This window comes from Phocoena sinus, chromosome 9 (genome assembly GCF_008692025.1).
Source record: "Phocoena sinus isolate mPhoSin1 chromosome 9, mPhoSin1.pri, whole genome shotgun sequence".
Taxonomy (NCBI): Eukaryota; Metazoa; Chordata; class Mammalia; order Artiodactyla; family Phocoenidae; genus Phocoena; species Phocoena sinus.
The window spans coordinates 46894755-46913702 of NC_045771.1; the positions used below are offsets into that span (position 1 = coordinate 46894755).

The following is an 18948-nucleotide window of genomic DNA, read 5'->3' on the forward strand; positions in this document are numbered from 1 at the left end:
AATTCCAGGTGGCAGTAGGATAAAGATAATTTCCTCTTCGGTAAACAGTTACAGTAAAAACAATTCCCTGCACAATGTAAATTGAAGTATTGAGGGATAGTTTTCATTATTATAAAGAATGAAAGAAGGGTAGGGAGATCCTTTGGGGCTTAGTTCCAATTTCTTATAGCATTTTCTCATTCATTTGTTGGACTTACTCTGTCGGAGTGCATTTTGTGTTAATATAACTCTGAATTTAATTTTTACCTCTGGGTAGGAGAGTAGGACATTATAACATTCAACCATGTATTGTTGGTTTCTTTGCCCTTGTGATCATGTCTCCTGGAATTCTTGTGCAGCTGTTTTGTGCAGTATATGTTCTCTTTGAGACATCCTAGATTTTTAAAAGTTGGTTCTTAAGTTAATAGCTAAATTTAATAAAATGGGTAATTATAATTGTGTAGAATAACCAAGAAGAGGAGTAGTACAAGTACGGGAGATTTGCCCTAAAATAAGAGACAGCATTTTACTTGTGGGAAAATAGGGAAGAACTTAAAGAGGATCTTGCAATGAAATTAAAGATCTTGCAATGAAATCCTCATTTGAATGGCCAGATTTCCTCCCAGCAGAATTGTTCTCTCCAAGTTTTTCCTTGCACTATTTTGGCTACATTTTATAATATATAATCTTTTACAAAATGTCATGCCACGTACAGTAGTATTCCAGGTTTTCTGTTTTTGGGGGTTTTTTTTGCGGTACGCGGGCCTCTCACTGTTGTGGCCTCTCCCGCTGTGGAGCACAGGCTCCGGATGTGCAGGCTCATTGGCCATGGCTCACGGGCCCAGCTGCTCTGGGGCATGTGGGATCTTCCCGGACCGGGGCACGAACCCGTGTCCCCTGCATCGGCAGGTGGACTCTCAACCACTGCGCCACCAGGGAAGCCCAGGTTTTCTGTTTCGAATCATAGTCTTTAAAGAAAATTTTAAACAGCCTACTAAAGTTAATTGATTCTCACATTAAGACTGAACAGTAAATCAACTCTACGCCCTGGAATTTTTTTCAAACATTTTACTACTATGGCAATAATTCTTTAAAACTATTAACTCTTATCATTCACCTATCTCCCCTGAACTGGGCAATGTTCTTTGGTTTTCAAAAAAATTTTTTTTGACGTGGGGTATTTTATTTCATTTTTTATAAGAATTAATTTGTAGTACACTGATTTTTTTTTTTTAAAGTTCAATAAATCTTAGGACATTCACAGAGTTATGCATACATTACCACAATTTTAGAACATCTTCATCATCCCCAAAAGAAACCCCCATACCCATTGGCAGTTACTGCCCACTTTCCCCGCATCCCCTAAGCTCCCAGTCTACATTCTCTATGTATTTGGCTATTCTGGAAATGTTCTAATAATTTTTAAAGCTCAATCCTTTCTTTATATTCAGGGTAAAGAAAAATCAGTGAGCTGATAAATTCATATCATGGTAAAATAATCTCTGCTTTTAATTTTTGTTTCAAAAAATATGAAAAGTGTGGGACTTCCCTGGTGGCGCAGTGGTTAAGAATCCGCCTGCCAATGCAGGGGACATGGTTTCAATCCCTGGTCCAGGAGGATCCCACACGCCGCGGAACAACTAGGCCCTTGCACTACAACTACTGAGCCTGCGCTCTAGAGCCCGAGAGCCACAACTACTGAAGCCCACGACCCCTAGGGCCCGTGTGCCGCAACTACTGAGCCCACGCACTGCAACTATTAAAGCCCATGAGCCTAGAGCCTGTGCTCCGCAACAAGGGAAGCCACCGCAATGAGAAGCCCGCGCACCACATTGAGGAGTAGGCCCCGCTCGCCACAACTAGAGAAAGCCTGCATGCAGCAACGAAGACCCAGTGCAGCCAAAAATAAATTAAAAATATATATGAGAAGTGCTTTTTGAAATTCAAGTAGAACCAAACACAGATTCCAGCTCTAAGGAATAAATCACTCTACATATGCAAAAAGTCAAATCCTTTGCAAATGTAGAGCTAGAACCAATGGTATAAGAGATTTATTAAGAATAGTAAAAACCTAGGACTTGGTTTATGATTACGGTAGAAAGTCAGTGGAAAGGAGGGTAAAGAATAATCAAGAATTTAAAAACTAAAATATCTCTCTATGTCTAGATTATTCTCAATTCTCTGAAATTAATCCAACAAGAAACGAAATAATGCCAGTTTTTTGGTCTTTTATAGAACACAGAAGAGCACCCAAAACAAAATGCTCTTTCTCTAGAGTCAGAAACCTCACACATTCTCTCAATAGGTGAAATCATTTTATAATCACTTATAGCATGAAGGAAGTCTTCCTTTAACTGAACCTAAAATTCCTACAGCAATTTAGACCAGACCTTGTTTTTTCTGAAGAATTGGAAAACGACTAATAGTAACTTCTGATAAAGTCATATATCATCTCAAGTGAGCGGTGGTGTTAAAACTGTCAACATAAAAAGCTCAACATTTACAATTCAAAATAAGCTTTCATCTATTAAAAGGTGGCCTCAGGTGTCACTAGAATACTAAAAGCAAGCCCTATTTTAAAACCGTACATAGCATAAGGTGAACCTTTTCTACACATGTAAACTAGGAAAACATATCAGCAAGAAAGGATTAGGTTGAAACTGCTAAGTCTGATCAGAGAATCTTCTAGTCTGTCCTTTGATGATCACAAGATGAAGTTTTAGCAATTGTCCTTTAAATTATCTGTACTGTTGGCTAAACACATGAATGATTCCTAGAGGTGCAGCAATGAATGTAAAGCATATATGATAATTTGTTTCTGAAGCCAGGTCCAGAACATTCACGAACTGTTATTTAAAATTAAATAGGAGCCACTCATTGAAACGACACATTCGAATAACTGAACTGATAAACCCATCACCTAATTATATGAGTAGGATTTTCCACCTTTTTGCTAAAATACGTTTATGGTTGTCTAAAGTACATACCTAAAGGACTTGATTGATCATTTAAATTTTAAAAATAATTTTTAAATAGATTTGAATACTTACAATCTCTCAGTGTTGCCTATACTCAACGTGCACAATAATTCTGTAAATTGTTTTAAGGGCATTTTAAAGGTTTGTTACCATGGTAACCAAATTCAGAAAACTAACCTCTTAAACATGGTTGTCATAGGATTAAGGCAGATGGCTGACTAATCTTGACTAGTGCTTTTCCTTCTCATTTTCCCATGGTTTCCTGTCAGCTCCCTTCTTTGGTTCTCAAAAGATTACATACAAGGCAATTACAGAGGCTTTCTTGCCCATACATAAGTGTCTCATTCACATAATATTGTCTGTCATTCATCCCCATGAGAGTTGCCCAATGACAGATCCTTTTCCTCCTGCTATAATTACACACTAAAAGAAGTACTAAGTGGAAAATATCTCTATATGCAATGTGTTAAAGGCATTTCTCAATTACACATGTACTTCAGCTCCTCAAAATCACTGCATTGGGTTCTTTAGACAATAAATAACACTGGTTAGAAGAAAAGGCAAAATCATCATCAATGTATTTTTTTAAGTGGTCTAGGTTTGGGTAACCCTCGTTTATGATCATCTTTTAAACTTGTTTATATTTCCCAACATGCTAGATTAATGTATTTATCTATGTATAACTCTTATGTTACCCTGACAGCAACATAAAATATATGCATATATTACTTCTATACTTAATTAATTTCCCTGCTTGCCCCTGACTTCTTGAGAGGTAGGACTGATATGCCTTTTTCACCTTTGTAGCAATAGTGCAATTCCTGATACAGGTGTCCAATAAATGTTTCTTCTTATATCAGTATGTTGAAGAAGTTCTATAAGTAAACTGTGCATTTTCAGTTCTTAAAATAATGACTCTAGTTGTACCAGGACATTTGGTTCCTTAGGGGCATTAAGATTAGTGTTCCTTGCCTTCCACATCTGCCCATGAAGGAAGAATTGCTATAGGACTTGCTCTCCTATTGGGAACAACTAGAAAACTGGGCAAAATATATGAAACAAATTTTGTCAGACATTGGACAACCAATGAGCAACTGGCAGAGCAGGACTGTGATTCTCAAGAGAAAGGAAACAAATGAGATAAGAGCTACAATTATCCCAGTTTTCTGCTTGGAGGCAATTTCTGAACTATACATGGTAAAAAGGAGGGAAACAAAACAGAGCCCAGTTCTCTTGTGGGGTTGAGGAAACAGAGATCAGAGTTCAGGGAGGTCAAAGCAGCTAAAATTTGTGGGGCAGAGCTCTGGATAAGAGAAAACTAAGCAGAAAAAAACTTCAGAAATTTGCATAAAGGTTTCCTTGAGTCATTGGGTGAATACCAATTGCTGCATGCATATGGTGGATCACCATAATGTTGGGCAAAGAATAACTCCTGAGGAAAGAACAACTACTGGGGAGCTGTGCACAAAAAAATTCCCAGAGCTTACACAAAACTGGGAATTGTCCAAGTTCCTACTAGCCAGAATCACCTTACTGATTACATGGAACATTCATTAGAACCCGTATGTGAGTCATATCTTAGTAAAGAGTTAAAGTAGTCGTAGAGTTAAAGTTACCCTAGAGCTGTCGTAAACAGTTTATAAACAAGTCTCAAATGGGTGAAGCCGATTCTTAAGAACAAAGTTTACAACCTTTCTTTAAAAGAAATATTTTTAAAAATCCATTACTCAACAACATAAAATTCACTAAGTCTGATATCCAATGAAAAATTATGAGAGAGACAAAGAAGCAGGAGATAAAACAACCAATAAAAGATTAAAAATAGATAGAAATGATAGAAGTAGCATACAAAGACTTTAAAACAGCTATTAAAATATAAATATGATCTGAGATTTAAAGGAAAATGTGGATGAGAAATGGATGGTATAAAAGAACCAAATAGAACTTAAAGAGATAAAGAATAAAATATCTGATATAAAACTTTCATCAACAGGCAGTGGCAGTTAATTTCTTTTACCATGCAGCTTTGCTTCACTCCATCTGGACTTTCCTGAAGCTGTGGGAGATGGTCAGGTCCATATCTCGACTGGGCCAGGTGAGGTCTGTGGACCTGAGGCGTCCACTGTAAGGATGGAGAGGGACTGAGAGGGTCCTCAGGCAAGGAGAACTGCAAAACCTCCTTTGAAAAAAATAAAAACAAACACAATGCTGCCACATTAAAAATGCTGGGAGAGGAGATTGGGGGGGGCACAAAAAAAAAGAGAGAGAAAAAAACTTTAATTGACAGTATTAACCATTAGTAGATTAGATTAGAGACTGTAGAAGAAAAGATAAGAAAACTTTAAGAAATACCAAGAGAAATTCAAAATGAAGAGAGAAAAAAGAGTGGTGGGTGGGGAGGGAAAGAATAGATTCTCAGTGATCTGTGGAACAATATCAAGTGGTGTAATATATGTATAACTGGAGTCTCTGAACTTGGGAGGGATGGGGTACAATGGGTAAAATATTTAAAGATGTAATGGCCAAAATTTTTCCTAATTTGATGAAAACGATAAACGTACAGATCCAAGAAGCTTAGTTAGCCCCCATGGGATAGAAACAGGGAAAAAAAACCCAAAACAGAACAAAGTCCATTATAATCATATTGCTCAAAATCTGTGTTATGGAGAAAACACTTAAAAGCAGCCATAGGCGAAAAAAGGACATATTTCGTACAGGGGAAGAAATAATCAAACACAGACTCTTCTTCAGAAACTTTGCAAGTCTTGCGACAATGTCTTATGACAATAGAATGGTACTTTTAAAGTGCTGAAAGAAATGAAGCTCTCAACCAAAAATTATGTATCCAATAAAAATGTTTCAAAAATGAAAGTGAAGTAATGACTTTTTCAGACAAAACTCGAAAGAGCTCATTATCATCTAACCTGCACCTACAACAAACGACAGCAATATCAATAAAGATGGGGTGGGGGATAGAAGTATCCTGCTGAAAGTGTTTTGCATTCTATCTGAAATTATATTATTTGAAGGTAGACAGTGATAAGTTTAAGATGCATATTGTAAATCCTAGGGTAATCAACAAATAAAACAAGAAGTATGGCTAATAAACCAATAATGGGTATAAGATGGAATATGAAAAATACTCAGTTCTTCAAAAAAAGGCAAGAGCAAAAAAACACACACAAAAAAACAAGAACAGAACAAATAGAAGTAGCAAGATGTTACATTTAAAACCCATCATATTGATAATTACATTAAATATAAAAGGTCTACACCAGAGTTTCTCAACCCCAATGCTACTGATATTTAGGAACAGATAATTCTTAGTTGTGGGGACTTGTACTTTGCACTGTAGGATGTATAACAGCATCCCTGGCCTCTATGTGCTAGATGCCAGTAGAGGCCTCCCTCACCTCTGCCATTGTGACAATAAAAATGTCTCCAGACATTGCCAAATGTCCCCTGGGGGCAAAACTGCTCCCGTTTAAGAGCCACTGATCTAAGAGCTCCAATTAAAAGGCAAAGAGTGTCTGACTGAATGAAAAGCAAGATCCAATTATATTCTGTCCAAACAAAGACAATCGAATATAAAGATAAAGGCTAAAAGTAAAAGGACAGTTTCCTTGGCTGGCCTTAAATGCACAGTCAGGTCCCTTTGTGCTCCAAGAGTCTATGACCACTACTGCTCTATCCTGCAGTAACTGCACTGATTCCCCCAGCCCTCTCCCACTATCCATTCACTCCTGGCAAACCACAAGCACAGGCATAACATTCAAAGATGTAAAAAAAGTCTCCTTCCTTGCCCTGCATTCAGTCACCCAGTTCGCCTCCCTGGTGGCATCTACTATTACAGTTTCTTAGGTATCCTTCCAAAGATAGTCCACGCATTTGCAAATGAGTACAGGCATATTTCTTCCCCCACAAATGATAACACATTTACACAATGTTTCTCACATGGCTTCCCCCACCCTTAGCATAGGTTGGAAATCTTTCATATCAGTACATAGAAATAGATCTTCCTCATTTTTTCAACAGCTGGATAGCATACCATTGTGCTGATGTGCTGTAATTTATTTGAACAGTTCTCTATTGATGGGCATACGCTTCTAATCTTTGCAAGCACAATGTAGCAATGGATAACCTTGTACGCATATCATTTCACACCCGTGTTGGTTTTTCTGTAGGATAAATTCCAGAAATGGAATCTTGAGGTCAAAGACTACATATGTATTTGTTATTTGGGGAGATATTGCCGAGTTGTCCTCTACGGACTTTATAAAACTTTGATTTTTGCTAATCTGACAGGTGGAAATGCTACTTTATATATGTATTCGATTTGCAGTTAAGTGAGCTTGAATATTTTTTCACGTGCCTAAGTGGTACTGCATTTTTTTTTTCCTTTATACTATCTCTTCAGATCCTTTGAGATGGTCTTATTAGTTTATAAAAGGTAAAGTCTGTGTTCCGGTAACAGACGGATGGTCATGTCCTGACCAATGACCTTGACGCCAGCATCAACACACCTGTCACCTGTCTCTGGATTTATTAACCCAGGTTTGGAATCTTGGCTTTGCTACTTGCTGCGTGATCTTGGGCGAGTTGCTTAACCTCTTTGAGCTTTAGCGTCTAAGTATCGGGCATAGGGGCTTCCCTGGTGGCGCAGTGGTTGAGAGTCCGCCTGCCGATGCAGGAGACACGGGTTCGTGCCCCGGTCCGGGAAGATCCCACATGCCGCGGCGCGGCTGGGCCCGTGAGCCATGGCCGCTGAGCCTGCGCATCCGGAGCCTGTGCTCCGCAGCGGGAGAGGCCACAACAGTGAGAGGCCCGCGTACCAAAAAAAAAAAAAAAGTATCGGGCATAGGGTCTGGCTTGTCAACATGGCGCAGAACCGTACCTTTAACCCAGGCAAGGAGTTGGCTTGGACTTGAGTCAACAAAGTACCGGACACGTTTCTCCGCGGGGAAAGCTTGCTTAGGCACAGAGGCCCGCACGTAGCAACCCAGACGGCGAAGTCCGGGAGAGGCGCCGGAGAAAGCGGGGCCTGGCTCCTTAAAGCCCGAGTTCTCCCTTTCCAGAAAGCCGCAACCCCGCTGTGACCAAGAAATAAAAATCGCGCAAACAGCGAGCCACGTTCCTCGAGGAGACTCGTCTTCTCAGCCGCCTTTTCTGCTCCCAGGCGCCCCGCCAGACCAGGCAGAGCGCGGGCGCGGCGCGGCGCGGCCCGGGTCCGGCGTGCAGCGGGGGCGGAGGCGGAGGCGGAGGCGGGGGCGGGCCCCGCGGTCACGTGAGCCCGGCCAGCTGTTAGCTGGGGGCGGCGGGCCAGAGCGCGGGGAGTCTGGGGAGGGGAAGCGCCCGACGGCCGCCTCCGCCACTGCAACTGCAGCCCTCGATGTCGCCACAGTGATCTCAGCCGCGGCACCACCCGCACCCTCGCCGGCCTCAGCATCAGCACCGCAGAGCCGAGCCCGGAGCCCGCAGACCCGCAGGTGAGCTGTGACGGGCACTCCTGGGAGTGCAGGGAATCTGCGGCTGCTTCCCCCGGCGGCTTTCACCCGGATCCGCCATCGCCGTCACCTGTGCCTCGTCGCCTCCAGCTGTCCCTCCAAACCCGCGGGTGGGAATCCCGTGGATGCTGGCTTGGGCTGTCTGGGGTCTCTAGGGGATCAGGAGAGAGGGAACCTCAGCCCGGGGTTGAGGTGGGGGACTCCGGCTAGAGGCTGCGGGGGCGCAGGAGAGGGCTGCCCCACCCCAGGGCGCGGGCGCCGCAGCCTGGTTGGAACCTGTCCCCGCTCTCCATCCCCCAACCCCATCCTTCCCACCACTTTTTTTTTTTTTTCCCACCACCTCTTTTGAACTCTCCTCACTCCCCCAGGCCGCTGTGTTTCCATTGCTTGGTATCCCAGTTGCTGGCCCGCTGGGGTGTGTGCTCAGTACGGCCCCCGTCCTCCCCCCCAGACCGCTCCGGGGGTTCCCGGCTCGTACGGGCACACAGCTGGTGGCGGCGCGGGCCAGGCACCTTCCCGGTCGCACCTGCCGCGCGGGCGGGCTCGCGGGAACATGGCTGCCTGGCGGGCCTGCTGCCCTTGGCCCGGCTCTGCCCCCGCGTCCGCCGGTTCTGCGGTTGCGGTTGCCGAGTCGTGTCCGGAGGACTACCCTCCCCCTAAGGGCAAACACGCGTCGGCTCTTGCTGTTGTCTGCGAGGGCCGAAGGACTTGACATAACACCGCCCTCCTCCTCAAGCCACACCCGGGGCGGATCTTGGGGATGGGGGGGTGTCGGGGCAAGTTAAGGCGGTGGCGCCGGGGCACTTATTGGTAAAAGGCACTCGTATTTCTGAGATGATTATCCACTTCAGTTTGCCTTTGCACCCTCGGTTCGCTTGTCTGTCTGGGCGCGGATTATTGGGCGACATCACTTGTGAGGTCTGAGACGAGTGTTATCTGCAAAGCAGGAGGGACACTTGAACTTTAGAAAATTGACGAGAACTAAGATTTAGGGGTTAAAAATGTCCATTCAACTCAAACGCAGAAGCAGTCATTTGCTGTGGCTCCAAACTGTCTTGGTAGTGTTCTGTTAAATAATACAGTCTTTCTGGATTTGCTGTTTAATTCTGGCTTGCAAGTGTCTTGGATTGCGCTTGTAGTCCAGCTTCCCGATGTGTGTGTGTGTGTGTGTGTGTGTGTGTGTGTGTGTGTGACTACTGTGCTCCAAGCCTGACTAGAAGATGCATCAGTTGCAGAGGAAACCTATGTTAATTCAAAATGGCAGCATGAAAAATCAGGCCAGGCGGAAGCAACACAGACCAGAGCTAACATCAGCTGCCCCCTGGCTGAAGCATTGATGGAGGAATCTACGGGAGGGAAGGCCCTCCTGGGTATCGCTGCAGCCGGCCCTGAGGGATAGGAAGTGATTCTTGCAGCAGGCTAGATTTTAGGGTGCTGCAAGGTTCTGGGGAGGTTATGTGGGAAGTTTGGGGAGTTGTAATTATCTTCAGGTGCAAAGACCTGATTAAAACTCTGTGATTTTGATCTGATTTTCTACAGGCTCCACTAAAGTTGATGTATCTGGCTGCCAATATCTGTTTGATAACTTCTGTGCTGTTTTGTACCTACAAGTGGCTCTTAAAAGAGATGAGTGTCTGGTATAAACATCATCCAAGAACAGTACATATAACAAATACCAGGTTCTTAGAGCAAGTTTCATTGGAAGAACTGATTTAACATCACGAGCAAGCACTCAGGCACCAGAGGGTGGTAAATTCTTGAAAGGTGACTCATTTTAGGATTTTTTTTTTTTTAACAGCCTTTTTTTCCCCATTTCACTGCTGTGCTGCCAGCCATCTTCTCTTTTAGCAAAGGAGGAGATGCATGAGGAGGCAAATGTTCAGGGATAATGGGATGGAGGGAGATTAGTGCAAAGGTCAGGAATGGTGAGCTGGAAGCAGCCTGAGAAAGCGCTGTGCTGTCAACCCCTCTTTACAGCCCGGGAGGCTGAATCCAGCGGGGTGAATGGACTGCACCCAAGGTCATATAGCTGGTTGGCAGCTGGCAGTGAGAACTAATATCCAGGTGTCGTAACTCCCCATTTTAGGGTTCCACATGCTGCCTATCAAAGCCTGGGGGAAAAGAGCAAACCTATCATTATTAGCATGGCAAACACTTCATGAAACCAAACTTTAACATGATTTAAAAATCTGTACTATTTAAAGTAAGTGCTCACACGTGTTTCCTAACTTAAGCCCATTTAACTTCTTAAACTGTGTCCACCTCATGTTCCCATTTTCCAGGGACTAGACGGCTTCTATATTTAAGCACCCAAACCATAATTTTATGGTTTTTACATTTTATACTATGTTAGAATCTTTGAGGTGAGAAGTGCATTCTTTGATTGAAAAATTAGTTGCTTGTATTGCTTGTCTGGTTTTGTAAAGAAACCAAGGTGGGACATATGATAGCTTTTGAATATATCTAAGTTAAAGTAATAGTAAATAACAAACCTATTTTAAAATAACTTTGAAGCAGCACTGAAGACAGAGTCTTTTTTCTAGAATTTGAGTTTGAGTTCTCTGAGTCATATACCAGTGTCCCTAGTTCTACTAAAGCAGAAGTAGAGATTGTGTGTGGGTTAGTAAATATTTGTGCAGAGGTGGTGAGAGCAGGGGAAATATTTCTTCTGAGCATTCTGTACCGTCAACCCAGCGATCTGCAGAAGGTGAAGGTGGGTGCGCTACAGGGAACTGAGAGAATAATTGATGGTGGTGAAGCAGATAGGAGCTAGGTATGGATTGACAGATAATGTGGAAATGAAGACAGATGCTGATGGCACATGTGCCGTTAAAACAATAACTTGCATTAGAGCATGAATGTGAAGGTTCATTCATTGAAATTCTCCCAGTATGTCAAAGATACTTAAAACCACAAGTTTTAAAAAAGAGTAAACACGTGCGATCTGTGTTTGTTGGAAAACAATAAAAAATACAGACAAGCCAAGGTTATTTTTCAAAAGCCACCCATGATCCTTTTATTCAGCAATAATCATTCGTTCTGCAAGTTTGGGTATTTTCATTGGAGTGAGAGCCCAGGTTTGTGCTGTCTAATTCAGTAGCCACTAGCCACCGGCCACATGCTATTGAGCACTTGAAACGTGGAGAGTCTGAATTGTGATGTGTTGTGAATGTAAAATATACATCAGATTTCAAACATTTATAGGAAAAGGAATTTAAAACACTTCATTAATAATTTTATTTATTCATTTTTATTAAAGTGTAGTTGATTTATAGTATTATGTTAGTGTCAGGTATACAACATAGTGATTCAAAATTTTATAGGTTATACGCCATTTTAAGTTATTATAAAAGAATGGCTATGTTCCCTGTGTTGTACAATATATCCTTGTAGGTTATTTTTTAATACATAGTAGTCTGTACCTCTTAATCCCCGTACCCTTATCTGGTTCTTCCTTCCTTTGCTCTCCCCACTGGTAACCACTAGTTTGTTCTCTATATCTGTGAGTCTCTTTCTGTTTTGTTATACTCATTTGTTTGTTTTATTTTTTAGATTCTCATGTAAGTGATAACATACAGTATCTGTCTCTGTCTAACTTATTTCACTAAGCATAATACCCTCTAGGTTCATCCGTATTGTTGCAAATGGCAGGATTTCAATGAACAGATATTCATTAATGATTTTTACGTTGATTATGCAGGCATACCTTGGAGATAATGCGAGTTGGGTTCCAGACCACTGCAATAAAGCAAATATCAAAATAAAGCAAGTCACATGAATTATTTGGTTTCCCAGGGCATATAAAACTTAGGTTTATAGTGTAGTTTGTTAAGTGTGTAATAGCATTATGTCTAAAAAAATGTATATACCTTAATTTAAAAATACTTTATTGCTAAAAAATGCTAACTATCATGTGAGCCTTCACACGATAGAGTGAGTTCTCTTTTCTCTATGCTAACATCAAAGAACACTGATCACAGATCACCATGACAAATATAACAATAATGAAAAACCTTGAAGTATTGTGAGAATTGCCAAAATGTGACAGAGACAGGAAGTGAGCAAATGCTATCGGGAAAATGGCGCCCATAGTCTTGCTTCACTCAGGGTTGCCACAAATCTTCAATTTTGTAAAAAATGCAATTATCTGTGAAGCGCAATAAAGCAAAGCACAATTAAATGAGGTATGCCTGTATTTTGAATTAATATTTTGGATATATTGGATTTAAACAAAATATGTTATTTAAAGTAATTTCACCAGTTTCCCTTTACTTTTTTAGATGTGGGTCCTGGAAAACATAAAATTACATATGTGATCCACATCTGTCTTCCATTATATTTCTATTGGGCTGCATCAGTCTAGGTCATTAGCAGAAAGTGGAGGTTGGTTGAGGTGTGTGATACTGTTCATAGAAATGGATGTGGGAGGTGAGAGAAGTTTGAATAGACACTGGAGGGGAGGCGATGGGGTGAGTGGAGAATGACTGACGTGATGTACACGGCAATCACACCCACCTGTCCTCTCTTCCCCAGAAACTCCCAGCATCCTCAGGGCCTCCACCCAGTCTGGGAGAGCAATGAACTGAACTGGGTGGGTGACTGAAAGGGGAGGACGTTGGGGGCCTCCCAGCTTGAGCCTCACTGGAAGCAGAGTGAGGGAGCTTGATACGGTTAATGTTCTCTTCTCCTTCTCTTCTTAATGGTTATATATTTAACCTAAATCTCCCAGTGCTTAATCTACTACCCTAAAGTGAGCTAGGTGTTCTTGAAGGCTCCCATAAGCATTTCTGATCATCGTTTTAAGTTGTATTATTGCCCTCCTCTCTTGGTTGTATACATGAGTGCCTCTTCTTCTAGTTGATGAAGACCTTGAGAAGATCTTTGTAGCTCCATTTTCCCTTAGGTTGCACATGGTGCTTATAGGTGGTTAGGGGCTCAGATTACATATCGATAATTCATATGACTTCTTAAAAGTCCTGGTTAAAATGATGTAGTGATCAAAAGCTCTTCTGAATATCTTTTTCTCCTCTCAAAATGAAACCTTAGTGTATTTTAAAATTGCACTTAGCAGTGCCTAGCGACCTGAAAGAATTAAATGAAATGTCTTAAAATGTCCTTTCTTGAGCACTGAAGTAATCAGATTTTAAAAAATAATTAAAAATCCAATAAAGTAATATGAGCTTGTTATAAAGAAATTTTAAATGACATAAGTAGATGAAATGTGAAGTTTCTATCTCTGTAGCCCACATTTAGTCCCACTTCCAACTCTCAGTTAGATATGAATCCTTCCAGGTCCTTGTTTTTCCTTCCTCCGTTCCTCCCTCCCTCCCTCCCTTCCTTCCTTCCTTCCTTCCTTCCTTCCTTCCTTTCCTCCCTCCTGTCTCTCTATAGTATATACTTATAAATATTTGCATACGTGGGGATATTCACACCCATATATATATGTATTTACATACACACACTAATATGTTCATATATATGTATATAGGTTCCTTTTTGATGATAAAATGGGATACATTTCCTAATGGTAAAAACACAGCCAATGAGTCTAGCATTAATGGGCATTTACAAAGTAGTTTTTAAATCCGTTTTGCTAGATGTAAAGTAACCCTGTGGTTTCATACTAGCAAGATTTAAATTTCTTCTGTAGGAAATGAATGTTTAGCTGATTTTTTTACAGGGACAGAGTGTAAACCACTGTTTTAAGAGTGATTGGGAAGATTTTTTAAAATCCCAGTTTACAGCATTTACAGGTACTTATCAAATCATATTACTGGGAAAAGATGAGAATAGACAATCCATTATTTATATGGGAGAGGAAAACAGATGGTGGGAATAGGAAGGTCATCATTCAAAGCAACCTTGCCAAATTAGTGGACACAATGGCAGCAATGTCAGAAATGAGAACACAAGGAAATGAAGGAACCCTAGATGTGGCTTGTTCAGTAGCTCCCAGGTCTTCCCCACAGGGAATACTTTTGGCGGCTAACCACATACCTGGCTATTTCAAACACATTCTTCTTCCTTTATCTCCATAATCATTACATTCCCAGAACCCTAATCTTTAAGAACCAACCTTTCTTGAATGTTTCTCTATTCCAGATCCTCTGCATCTATTACCACATTTAATCCCCATAACAGTACATAGTAGACATCATGGCCATGTTTTATAGATGAAGAACTTAGTAGTTGGAGGAGCTACACCCGGAATCTGGGTCTATCTGACTCTTTCTTAAAAAGCCATAATGTAACCTCTTGGATAGATTATTCTGACTGCACAGGTCGAATGTATACTATTAATGTGATGTAAGTCATTTTCTTTCTTTCTTTATATTACTGTAAAAGATGGAAAACTGTCTTTCAACCTGCCATGTATTGGAAAACATCTTCCTTAGAGTGAACTTGATCTGACTATATTTTTCTAATTTGGCTAGCTTGAATGAAAAATGAATCCCACTTGTACTCTTTACCTACTCCTTCCTACATTAAAAAAAACTGTTGTATCTATGAGAAATGGATGCCATTCAACTAATCCCTTCTCTTCCCCTCACTCTAAAATTCCTAAAAGCTCTGCAAAAGTGATACTCACGCAGCCTGAGTTTTCTTTTACGTCGTACCATATTTTCAATGCACCAGAGTGATGAACAGATCACTGGGTGTAGTGGAGTTTTTTTTAATGCATTTTTTTTTTTTTTTTTTTGCGGTACGTGGGCCTCTCATTGCTGTGGCCTCTCCCGTTGCGGAGCACAGGCTCCGGACGCACAGGCTCAGCGGCCATGGCTCACGGGCCCAGCCGCTCCACGGCATGTGGGATCTTCCCAGACCGGGGCATGAACCCACGTCCCCTGCATTGGCAGGTGGACTCCCAACCACTGCGCCACCAGGGAAGCCCTGTAGTGGAGTTTTTGAAGGGGGGCCTTGAATTCACATGTGTCCCAACATTGAATGGACACAGAATAAATAATGAGCCATATATATCTTCAGCATTATTTTTCAGATGCTTAAGGATTCTATTACCAGTTAGTACATACAAATGCTTTGAAAGTGTTACTAAATTCATAACATATATTCATTACATATTTTTCCCAACCAACTACAATCACTCTTATGTGGGGTGTCTATGAAAATTTTTTGATGTTAAAAAGTTGGGAAACATGTTAGAATATTTCATATTATAGAGAAATTCTGGAGTGATTTGAAGAATACTTTTGTTAAGTGACCAGTTACCCCCTAATTTAACCTATGAAGCAATGTAGATTTTGAAGCACAACATTCCACTTGACTATAGAAAAGTCTACGTTTCCTTAGTTATTAAGCTGTCGCGTGAATCATTAAGATGGACATTTTGCTTTATTCATATTTCTCATTGTCACCATATCTTGAAAATGAGGCAGAATCAGATGTGGCCAAAAGATAAAATGAATTCATTTGCCATGACTGAGCTGTGGGGTTCTCCTTAATCCCCTAGTCTCTGCCTTATTGAAAGGCCATGTTTATTAGCGGCAATATATTGAGAAAATAGATTATTTCTATTGCAACTCTTCCTCTTCTTCTTTTTTTAAAGTATTTTCATCACAGATTCTGTATTTTCATGTGGGAAGTTTGAAAGTGCCTGAATATATATAGGTTGAGAAATTGCCTGTGTTTCTGCAGCCCAGCAATACTATTACTCTTAAAAATTTTGTTGCATTTCCTTATGATCTTTTTGCATCATCTATCTATATAATATACATAATTTGAATGATACCGTATATAACTTGTGTGACCTCTTTTTATTTCACCAGCTTGTTCTTGCATATTGATAGATTTCCCAGCTTTCCATGATATGTACAGATAGCAAATTAAATATCATACATTTGTTTTGTTTCTGGATTCTTATGATCATCTAAGTGGCTGTATTTTGGGAGAGGGTGATGTACCAGCCGTGGTCCATTACCTGGAACTTTGGTTTTACAAATTTGAAATAGACACTCTTTTCATTTCCTCTAGCTAATCACCTAAATTGCAGTAGTTTTGGAATGGAAGAGCAAATCAGTTTGTGATCATTTCAGTCATTAAGAAAAAAGCATCCAAAGGATATTTCTTTGCAGGTCCTACTGATTTAGAAATATTCAGCTACATGAAATGATATCTAGCTCTTCTTTTTTCTGGCTTAAATTCTTACTTTCTTTCCAAGGCAGAGGAGTCATGGTCATTACCAAATGATTTACCTTGCATCTATGTTAAATGAAGAATGCTTTTTTTTTTTTTTAAAGGTATTTTTAAAGATTTGGGTGAGACTTTATTTTTTTAAAATAGTGAAAACTGCAAAACATTTAAGTAACAATTAACAATCCAGATCTTCCTGATTATCATGTAGTGTGATTAGTCTGATTTCCCAGTTTTAAAGCCAAAGACCAAGAAAACACAGCCTCCTACATCTTTATTTGTCATACTTCTCTCGTTACCCAGGGGTGGGTTTCACCCACCTTCGTCTCGAAGGCAGAGGGTATTGCTGCCATTGCTGTTGCTGAATTCAGCAACATTCAATTAAAATTAAATGGTTTCCTTAGAAATAAAATTGAGAAGCGCGATGGCAGAAAGTTGGTGGCCCCTGCCTTAAGGGAGCTGATTGTACTCTTGTATGTGTGTGTTGAAAGTTTCCACACTCAAAAAAAAAAAAAAAAAGAAAGCTGGGCAGAAAAAAAATGAATACTACTTTAGAGAAGCAAAGAGGTTTAATAACCTATAACTGGATATTCCACACCAGTCTGAACTGACTGCATCAGAATCACCCGGGCGTTTGTTAAAAATATTCTTCCTGGGAACTCAGCTCAGACCCACTGAATCAGAATCTCCAAGGAGGGGGTGTCTAGGAATCTGCTCCTCAGACCATCATTTTGATGTGTGGTCAAATGTGAATCCCATGTATTGAACCACAGCTTGGGAGCACCTTGTCAGAATCAGATTTTCCTGCTCCTTTTCTCTCATTGAAGATGAAATATCGATACCCCTTCCCCTTCGTTTGTTCAACAGACATTTGTTGAGGTCTTATTATGTGCCAGTCTTTGCGCGAGGTGTCAGGGGAAATAAGGATTTACATACATGTCCTTGCCCTCATGGGGCTGATAGTCTAAAGAGCAGAGACAGGCGTTTTAAAACTTGAGGGAAAGAGATATAGCAAGTAGAGGAAACCAGGGGCTTGCCTCTTCCCCCAGTGTGCTAATATACCAAGCCAACTGAAATCCTTCCCCATCCTCCCTGCCCCCAGTAACCCTTCCTCAAAGAGATATCTGAGCCCCCAAATAACTTACTCATAAGTTATGACTCCAAGAAAGCATTTCCTATATTAGATCAGTCCAGTGCTATTTCTAACCTTAAAAGAATTTTAAACATCTTATCATATGCATTACTTCTTAAGTAAAGAGAACAGTATGATAAACCACTATGTACCCATCACTCAGCTTCAGTTATTTTTATTACCTAGAGAATCTTGTCTCATCTGAATTTCCCACCCTTTCTCCTCACCCTGGATTACTTTCATTACATCATTTCACATGGAAATATTTCAGTATGTATTTCTAAAAATATAGGCTCCTTTTTTCGGACATAAATAGAATATCATTGTATCTAAGAAATTAACAATAATTCCTTAGTGTCATCAAATATTCAGTGCGTTTGTGTTTTCCCAACTGTCTTTTGTTTTAAATTTACTTTTTGGCCACGCTGCGTGGCCTTCAGGATCTCAGTTCCCCAACTAGGTATTGCACCTGGGCCACAGCAGTGAAAGCCTGGAATCCTAACCACTAGGCACCGGGAAACTCCAAATATTAGGAATATTATAGTTTTTTTTTTTTTGGCCACGCAGCATGGCTCATGGGATCCTAGTTCCCCGACCAGGGATTAGCAGCAAAAGTACAGAGTCGTCACCACTGGACCGCCAGGGAATTCCCCTCAACTGTCATAAAATTTTTGTACAGTTTGTTTAAATCGGGATCTAAATAAGTTCCACTCATTGCAGTTGGTTGATACATCTCTTAAGTCACTTTGTCTCTTCATCTTTTTTTTCTTGCAGTTTTTGTTGAAGAAATCAGATCTGTCCTATAGAGTTTCTCATAGTCTAGATTCTGCTGATTTCATCCCCATGGTGTCATTTGTGTTCTCTGTAAACTGATGGTTCAATCTAGAGGCTCCACCATTCCAGTCTGATCCTTTAAGCACATTTTAGTTGCACATTGGAACGTGAGTGTGTCTGATGAGCCAGGGGCAAACCATTGGTGAGATGGTGAAGGAGCATAGTAGGGATTGGTGCAAAAGTGGCACACCCATCCCCAGTGAGTAGTAGGAGGGAGGAAAAGGAACATTTATTGAGCATCCCACTGTATACGGCCACAGGACTAGGTACTTTCCATACGATCTCAGATAAATATGTGTGCTGTGTTGTGTATGGAGGATCAGTCCCATTTTCACATGCGGAAACTCTGGCTCAGAGAGAGTTCATAACCTGT

At 40.9% G+C, this 18948-nt stretch overlaps 1 protein-coding gene across 4 annotated transcripts in view; it reads left to right on the forward strand.

Annotated features, from left to right (window-relative positions):
• The first annotated feature begins 8249 nt into the window (after positions 1-8249).
• The window catches only part of SCRN1 (secernin 1), a 57448-nt gene continuing 46749 nt past the window's right edge, over positions 8250-18948 (forward strand). Inside the window, exon 1 of one of the 4 annotated variants that reach the window (XM_032643404.1) lies at positions 8250-8443. The gene's annotated coding sequence lies outside the window, so the exon portion shown is untranslated. The remainder of the gene's footprint in view (positions 8444-18948) is intronic. The other 3 variants (XM_032643406.1, XM_032643403.1, XM_032643405.1) reach the window with 3 other exon arrangements.